We start from the raw sequence: 9,155 nt of genomic DNA on the forward strand, positions 1-9,155 counted from the left end.
TTAGATCTTCTGCCCATTTTTGGATTGCATTGTTTCTTTTTTTAATATTGAGCTGCATGAGCTGTTTATATATTTTGGAAATTAATCCTTTGTCCATTGGTCTGTTTGCAAATATTTTCTCCCATTCTGAGGGTTGTCTTTTCGTCTTTTTTATGGTTTGCTTTGCTGTGCAAAAGCTTTTAAGTTTAATTTGTTTATTATTGTTTTTATTTCCATTACTCTAGGAGGTGGATCAAAAAAGATCTTGCTGTGATTTATGTCAAAGAATGTTCTTCCTATGTTTTCTTCTAAGAGTTTTATAGTGTCCAGTCTTACATTTAGGTCTCGAATCCATTTTGAGTTTATTTTTGTGTATGGTGTTAGGGAGTGTTCTCATTTCATTCTTTTCCATGTAACTGTCCAGTTTTCCCAGCACCACTTATTGAAGAGACTGTCTTTTCTCCATTGTATATCCTTGCCTCCTTTGTCATAGGTTAGTTGACCATAGGTGCGTGGGTTTATCTCTGGGCTTTCTATCTTGTCCCATTGATCTATATTTCTGTTTTTGTGCCAGTACCATATTGTCTAAATTACTGTAGCTTTCTAGTATAGTTTGAATTCAGGGAGTCTGATTCCTCCAGCTCCATTTTTTTCCATCAAGACTGCATTGGCTATTCAGGGTCTTTGTGTCTCCATACAAATTTTAAGATTTTTTGTTCTAGTTCTATAAACAATGCCATTGGTAATTTGACAGGGATTGCATTGAATCTGTAGATTGCTTTGGGTAATATAGTCATTTTCACAATATTGATTCTTCCAATCCAAGAACATGGTATATCTCTCCGTCTGTTAGTATCATATTTAATTTCTTTCATCAGTGTCTTATAGTTTTCTGCATATAGGTCTTTTGTCTCCCTAGGTAGGTTTATTCCTAGGTATTTTATTCTTTTTGTTGCAATGGCAAATGGGAGTGTTTCCTGATTTTCCTTTTCAGATTTTTCATCATTAGTGTATAGGAATGCCAGAGATTTCTGTGCATTACTTTTGTATCCTGCAACTTTACCAAATTCATTGATTAGCTCTAGTAGGTTTCTGGTGGCATCTTTAGGATTCTCTATGTATAGTATCATGTCATCTGCAAACAATGACAGTTTTATTTCTTAGTTTCCAATGTGTATTCCTTTTATTTCTTTTCTTCTCTGATTGCTGCGGTTAGGACTTCCAAAACTGTTAAATAACAGTGTTGAGAGTGGATATCCTTGTCTTGTTCCTGATCTTAGAGGAAATGCTTTCAGTTTTTCACCATTGAGAATGATGTTTGCTGTTGGTTTGTCAGATATGGCCTTTATTATGTTGAGGTAGGTTCCCTTCATGCCCACTTTCTGGAGAGTTTTTATCATAAATGGGTGTTGAATTTTGTGAAAAGTTTTTCTGCATCTATTGAGATGATCATATGGTTTTTATTCTTCAATTTGTTAATATGGTGTATCACATTGACTGATTTGTGTATATTGAAGAATCCTTGCAACCCTGGGATAAATCCCACTTGATCATGGTGTATGATCCTTTTAATGTGTTGTTGGATTCTGTTTGCTAGTATTTTGTTGAGGATTTTCATCAGTGATATTGGTCTGTAATTTTCTTTTTTTGTCATATCTTTGTCTGGTTTTGGTATCAGAGTGATGGTGGCCTCATAAAATGACTTTGGGGGGTGTTCCTTCCTCTGCAATTTTTTGGAAGAGTTTGAGAAGGATGGGTGTTAGCTCTTCTCTAAATGTTTGATAGAATTCACCTGTGAAGCCATCTGGTCCTGGACTTTTGTTTGTTGGAAGATTTTTAATCACAGTTTCAATTTCATTCCTTGTGATTGGTCTGTTCATATTTTCTACTTCTTCCTAGTTCAGTCTTGGAAGGTTATACCTTTGTAAGAATTTGTTCATTTCTTTCAGGTTGTCCATTTTATTGGCATAGAGTTGCTTGTAGTAGTCTGTTGGGATGCTTTGTATTTCTGTGGTGTCTGTTGTATCATCTGCTTTTTCATTTCTAATTTTATTGATTTGAGTCCTCTCCCTCTTTTTCATGATGAGACTGGCTAATGGTTTATCAATTTTGTTTATCCTCTTGAAGAAACAGCTTTTAGTTTTATTGTTCTTTGCTATTGTTTTCTTTGTTTCTATTTCACTTATTTCTGCTCTGATGTTTATGATTTCTTTCCTTCCGCTAACTTTGGGTTTTGTTTGTTCTTCTTTCTCTAGTACCATTAGGTATAAGGTTAGATTGTTTATTTCAGATTTTTCTTGTTTCTTGAGGTAGGCTTGTATAGCTACAAACTTCCCTCTTAGAACTGCTTTTGCTGAATGCCATAAGTTTTGGATCATCGTGTTTTCATTGTCATTTGTCTCTAGGTTGTTTTTTTTTATTTCCTCTTTGATTTCTTCAGTGATCTCTTGGTTATTTAGTAACGTATTGTTTAGCCTCCATGTGTTTGAGTTTTTTACATTTTTCTCCCTGTAATTGATTTCTAATCTAATAGCATTGTGGTCAGAAAAGATGCTTGATATCATCTCAATTTTCTAAAATTTACTGAGGCTTGATTTGTGACCCAAGATGTGATATATCCTGGAGAATGTTCCATGCACACTTGAGAAGAAAGTGTAATCTGCTGTTTTTGGATGGAATGTCCTATAAACATCGATTAAATCTATCTGGTCTATAGTGTCATTTAAAGCTCGACTTTCCTTATTAATTTTCTGTTTGGATGTTCTGTCCATTGTTGTAAGTGAGGTCTTAAAGTCCCCCACTATTATTGTGTTATTGTTGATTTCCTCTTTTATAGCTGTTAGCAGTTGCATTATTTATTGAGGTGCTCCTATGTTGGGTGCATATATATTTATAATTGTTGTTTCTTCTTCTTGGATTGATCCCTTGATCATTATGTAGTGTCCTTCCTTGTCTCTTGTAACGTTGTTTATTTTAATGTCTGTTTTATCTGATATGAGTATTGCTACTCCAGCTTTCTTTTGATTTCCATTTGCATGGACTAGCTTTTTGCATCTCCTCACTTTCAGTCTGTATGTGTCCCTAGGTCTGAAGTGGGTCTTCTGTAGACAGCATATATATGGGTTGTGTTTTTGTATCCATTCAGCAAGCCTGTGTCTTTTGGTTGGAGCATTTAATCTATTCATATTTAAGGTAATTATCAATATGTATGTTCCTATGACCATTTTTTAATTGTTTTGGTTTCATTTTTGTAGGTCCTTTTCTTCTCTTGTGTTTCCCACTTAGAGAAGTTCCTTTAGCATTTGTTGTAGAGCTGATTTGGTGATGCTGAATCTCTTAGCTTTTGCTTGCCTGTAAAGCTTTTGATTTCTCCATCAAATCTGAATGAGATCCTTGCTGGGTAGAATAATCTTGGTTGGAGGTTCTTCCCTTTCATCACTTTAAATATGTCATGCCACTCCCTTCTGTCTTGTAGAGTTTCTGCTGAGAAATCAGCTGTTAACCTTATGGGTGTTCCCTTTTGTCTTATTTGTCATTTTTCCCTTGTTGCTTTCAATAAGTTTTCTTTGTCTTTAATTTTTGTCAGTTTGATTACTATGTGTCTCAGTGTGTTTCTCCTTGGTTTCTCTTGTTTGGGACTCTCTGCACTTCCTGGACTTGGGTGGCTATTTCCTTTCCCATGTTATGGAAATTTTTGACTATAATCTCTTCAAATATCTTCTCGGGTCCTTTCTCTCTCTCTTGTTCTTCTAGGATCCCTATAAAGCGAAGGTTGTTGTGTTTAATGTGTCCAGAGTTTTCTTAGGCTGTCTTCATTTCTTTTCATTCTTTTTTCTTTATTCTGTTCCACAGTAGTGAATTCCACCATTCTGTCTTCCAGGTCACTTATCCGTTCTTCTGCCTCAGTTATTCTGCTATTGATTCCTTCTAGTATAGTTTTCATTTCAGTTATTGTATTGTTCCTCTCTGTTCCTTTGTTCTTTAATCCTGTAGGTCTTTGTTAAACATTTCTTGCATCCTCTCTATCTTTGCCTCCGTTCTTTTTCCGAGGTCCTGGATCATCTTCACTATCATTATTCTGAATTCTTTGTCTGGAAGGTTGCCTATCTCCACTTCATTTAGTTGTTTTTCTGGTGTTTTATCTTGGTCCTTCATCTGCTACACAGCCCTCTGCCTTTTCATCTTGTCTATCTTTCTGTGAATGTGGTTTTTGTTCCACAGGCTGAAAGATTGTAATTCTTCTTGCTTCTGCTGTCTGCCTTGTGGTGGATGAGTTTATCTAAGAGGCTTGTGCAAGTTTCCTGATGGGAGGGACTGATGGTGGGTAGAGCTGACTGTTGCTCTGGTGGGCAGAGCTCAGTAAAACTTTAATCTGCTTGACTGCTGATGGGTGGGGCTGGGTTCTCTCCTTATTGGTTGTTTCGCCTGAGGTGACCCAACACTGGAGACTACCTGGGCTCTTTGCTGGAGCTAATGGCGGACTCTGGGAGGGCTCACGCCAAGGTGTACTTCCCAGAAGTTCTGCTGCCAGTGTCTTTGTCCCCACGGTGAGCCACAGCCACCCCCCACCTCTGCAGGAGACCATCCAACACTAGCAGGTAGGTCTGGTTCAGTCTCCCCTGTGGTCACTGCTCCTTCCCCTGGGTCCTGATGCGCACACTACTTTGTGTATGCCCTCCAAAAGTGGAGTCTCTGTTTCCCCCAGTCCTGTTGAAGTCCTGCAATCAAATCCCACTAGTCTTCAAAGTCTGATTCTCTAGGAATTCCTCCTCCACTTACTGGACCCCCAGGGTGGGAAGCTGATGTGGGGCTCAGAACCTTCAGTCCAGTGGGTGGACTTCTGTGGTATGTGTTCTCCAGTCTGAGTTACCCACCCAGCAGTTATGGGATTTGATTTTATTGTGATTGCACCCCTCCTACCATCTCATTGTGGCTTCTCCTTTGCCTTTGGATGTGGGGTATCTTTTTTGTTGAGTTCCAGCGTCTTCCTGTAGATGATTGTTCAGCAGTATGTTGTGATTCCGGTGCTCTCGCAAGAGGGAGTGAGAACACGTCCTTCTACTCCTCCATCTTGGACCAATCAGATTAAAAGCTTATACATAAGACCAGAAACAATAAAACTCCTGGAAGAAAACATAAGGAAAAATTTCCTTGACATTGCTCTTGGCAAAGATTTTTCGGGTATGACATAAAAAGCAAAAGTAACAAAAGCAAAAATTAGCAAGTTGAACTACATCAACATAAAATGTATCTGCACAGCAAAAGAAACAACCAGAAAAATGAAAAGACAACCTATGGAATGAGAGAAAATATTTGCAAGCTACCTATCCGATAAGAGATCAATATCCAAAATATACAAGGAATTCATACAACTCAATAGCAAAATCCAAACAATCTGATTAAAAAATGGGCAAGGGAACGGAAGAGACATATTGCCAAAGAAGACATACAGATATCCACAGGTACATGAAAAGGTGATTAACATCAGTAATCATCAGGGAAATGCAAAGGAAAACCATAATGAGATATCAACTCACATCTTTTAGAATGGCCATGACCAACCAGACAAGAGATAACAGAAACAATAAGCAAATTTCAGAAGCCTGGGAAGTCCAAGATCAAGGTGTCAGTAGATTTGGTGTCTGGACTGACTTTAAAACTTTATGAGGAGCTGCCACATTCTGTCATCATTTGAACAGTGCCTTATAAACAGTTTTCAAGTGACCAACAAAGAGCTGCTTGGTTTATGGATGGCAGTTGTAAGCAGGACTTCTCAAACTTTCATGTTTATGTGAATAACCCCAATCACCAGGGGATCTTATTAAAATGCAAATTCTGATTTGATGGCTGAGTAGAAGGACATGCTCTCACTCCCTCTTGTGAGAACACCAGAATCACAACTAACTTCTGAACAATCATCCACAGGACTGGGGGAAACAGAGACTCCATTCTTGGAGGGCACACACAAAGTAGTGTGGGCATCAAGACCCAGGGGAAGGAGCAGTGACCCCATAGGAGACTGAAGTAGACCTACCTGCTTGTGTTGGAGTGTCTGCTGCAGAAGTGGGGGGTGGCTGTGTCTCACTGTGAGGACAAGGACACTATCAGCAGAAGTTCTGGGAAGTATTCCTTGGTGTGTGCCCTCCCAGAGTCCGCTATTAGCCCCACCAAAGAGCCTAGGTAGGTTCCAGTGTTGGCTTGCCTCAGACTAAACAACAAACAGGGAGGGAACACTGCACCCCACCCCCATAAGCAGACAGGCAGATTAAAGTTTTACTGAGCTCTGCGCACCAGAGCAACAGCCTGCTCTACCCACCACCAGTCCCTGCCATCAGGGAACCTGCACAAGCTTCTTACATAGCCTCATCCACCAGAGGGCAGATAGCAGAAGCAAGAAAAACTACAATCCTGCAGCCTGTGGAACAAGAACTACATTCACAGAAATATAGACAAGATGAAAAGGCAGAGGGCTATGTACCAGATGAAGGAACAAGATAAACCCCCAGAAAAACAACTAAATGAAGTGGAGATAGGCAACCTTCCAGATAAAGAATTCAGAATGGTGATAGTGAAAATGATCCAGGAACTTGGGAAAAGAATGGAGGCAAAGATTGAGAAGATGCAAGAAATATTTAACAAAGACCTAGAAGAATTAAAGAAAAAAGAAGAAGATGAACAATACAATAACTGAAATGAAAACTATACTAGAAGGAATCAATAGCAGAATAACTGAGGCAGAAGAATGGATAAGTGACCTGGAAGACAGAATGGTGGAATTCACTGCTGTGGAACAGAATAAAGAAAAAAGAATGAAAAGAAATGAAGACAGCCTAAGAGACCTCTGGGACAACATTAAATGCAAGAACATTCACATTATAAGGGTCCCAGAAGGAGAAGAGAGAGAGAAAGGATCTGAAGAAATATTTGAAGAGATTATAGTCGAAAAGTTTCCTAACATAGGAAAGGAAATAGCCACCCAAGTTCAGGAAGCGCAGAGAGTCCCATACAGGATAAACCCAAGGAGAAACACGCCAAGACACATAATACTCAAAGTGGCAAAAATTAAAGACAAAGAAAAATTATTGACAGCAGCAAGGGAAAAACAACAAATAACATACAAAGGAACTCCCATAAGGTTAACAGCTGACTTCTCAACAGAAACCCTACAAATCAGAAGGGAGTGGCATGACATATTTAAAGTGATGAAAGGGAAGAACCTCCAACCAAGATTATTCTACCCAGCAAGGATCTCATTCAGATTTGATGGAGAAATCAAAAGCTTTACAGGCAAGCAAAAGCTAAGAGAATTCAGCATCACCAAATCAGCTCTACAACAAATGCTAAAGGAACTTCTCTAAGTGGGAAACACAAGAGAAGAAAAGGACCTACAAAAATGAAACCAAAACAATTAAAAAATGGTCATAGGAACATACATATTGATAATTACCTTAAATATGAATAGATTAAATGCTCCAACCAAAAGACACAGGCTTGCTGAATGGATACAAAAACACAACCCATATATATGCTGTCTACAGAAGACCCACTTCAGACCTAGGGACACATACAGACTGAAAGTGAGGAGATGCAAAAAGCTAGTCCATGCAAATGGAAATCAAAAGAAAGCTGGAGTAGCAATACTCATATCAGATAAAATAGACTTTAAAGTAAAGAAAGTTACAAGAGACAAGGAAGGACACTACATAATGATCAAGGGATAAATCCAAGAAGAAGATATAACAATTTTAAATATATATGCACCCAACATAGGATCACCTCAATACACAAGGCAACTGCTAACAGCTATAAAAGAGGAAATCGACAGTAACACAATAATAGTGGGGGACATTAACACGTCAATTACACCAATTGACAGATCATCCAAGCAGAAAATTAATAAGTAAACACAAGCTTTAAATGACACTATAGACCAGATAGATTTAATTGACATTTATAGGACATTCCATCCAAAAACAGCAGATTACACTTTCTTCTAAAGTGTGCACAGAACATTCTCCAGGACAGATTGCATCTTAGGTCACAAATCAGGCCTCATTAAATTAAGAAAATTGAAATCATTACAACATGTTTTCTGACCACAACGCTATTAGATTAGAAATCAATTACAGGGAAAAAAACATAAAAATCACAAACACATGGAGGATAAATTTTATGTTACTAAATAACCAAGAGATCACTGAAGAAATCAATGAGGAAATTAAAGCATACCTAGAGACAAATGACAATGAAAACTCAATGATCCAAAACCTATGGGATGCAGCAAAAGCAGTTCTATGATGGAAGTTTATAGTAATACAATCCTACCTCAAGAAACAACAAACATTTCGAATAAACAATCTTAGTTTTCACCTAAAAGAACTAGAGAAATAAGAACAAACAAAACCCAAAGTTAGTAGAAAGAAAGAAGTCATAAGTATCAGAGAAGATATAAATCCAATAGAAACAAATAAAACAATAGCAAAGAACCATAAAACTAAAAGCTGGTTCTTTGAGAAGATAAACAAAAGTAATAATCCATTAGCCAGACTCATCAAAAAAGAGAGGGAGAGGACTCAAGTCAATAAAATTAGAACTGAAAAAGGAGAAGTTACAATAGATACCGCAGAAAGACAAAGCATCCTAAGAGATTACTAGAAGCAACTCTATGCCAATAAAATGGAAAACCTGGAAGAAATGGACAAATTCTCACAAAGGTATAACCTTCCAAGACTGAACTAGGAGGAAGTAGAAAATATGAACAGACCAATCACAAGGAATGAAATTGAAACTGTGATTAAAAATCTTCCAACAAACAAAAGTCCAAGTCCAGATGGCTTCATAGATGAATTCTATCAAACATTCAGAGAAGAGCTAACACCCATTCATCTCAAAATCTTCCAAAAAATTGCAGAGGAAGGGACACTCCCAAACTCATTCTATGAGGCCTCCATCACCCTGATACCAAAACCAGACAAAGATACAACAAAAAAAGAAAACTACAGACCAATGTCACTGATGAATATAGATGCGAAAATCCTCAACAAAATAGTAGCAAACTGAATCCAACAACACATTAAAAGGATCATACACCATGATCAAGTGGGATTTATCCCAGGGATGTGAGGATTCTTCAATATACATAAATCAATCAGTGTGATACACCATATAAACAAATT

This window comes from Mesoplodon densirostris, chromosome 5 (genome assembly GCF_025265405.1).
Source record: "Mesoplodon densirostris isolate mMesDen1 chromosome 5, mMesDen1 primary haplotype, whole genome shotgun sequence".
Taxonomy (NCBI): Eukaryota; Metazoa; Chordata; class Mammalia; order Artiodactyla; family Ziphiidae; genus Mesoplodon; species Mesoplodon densirostris.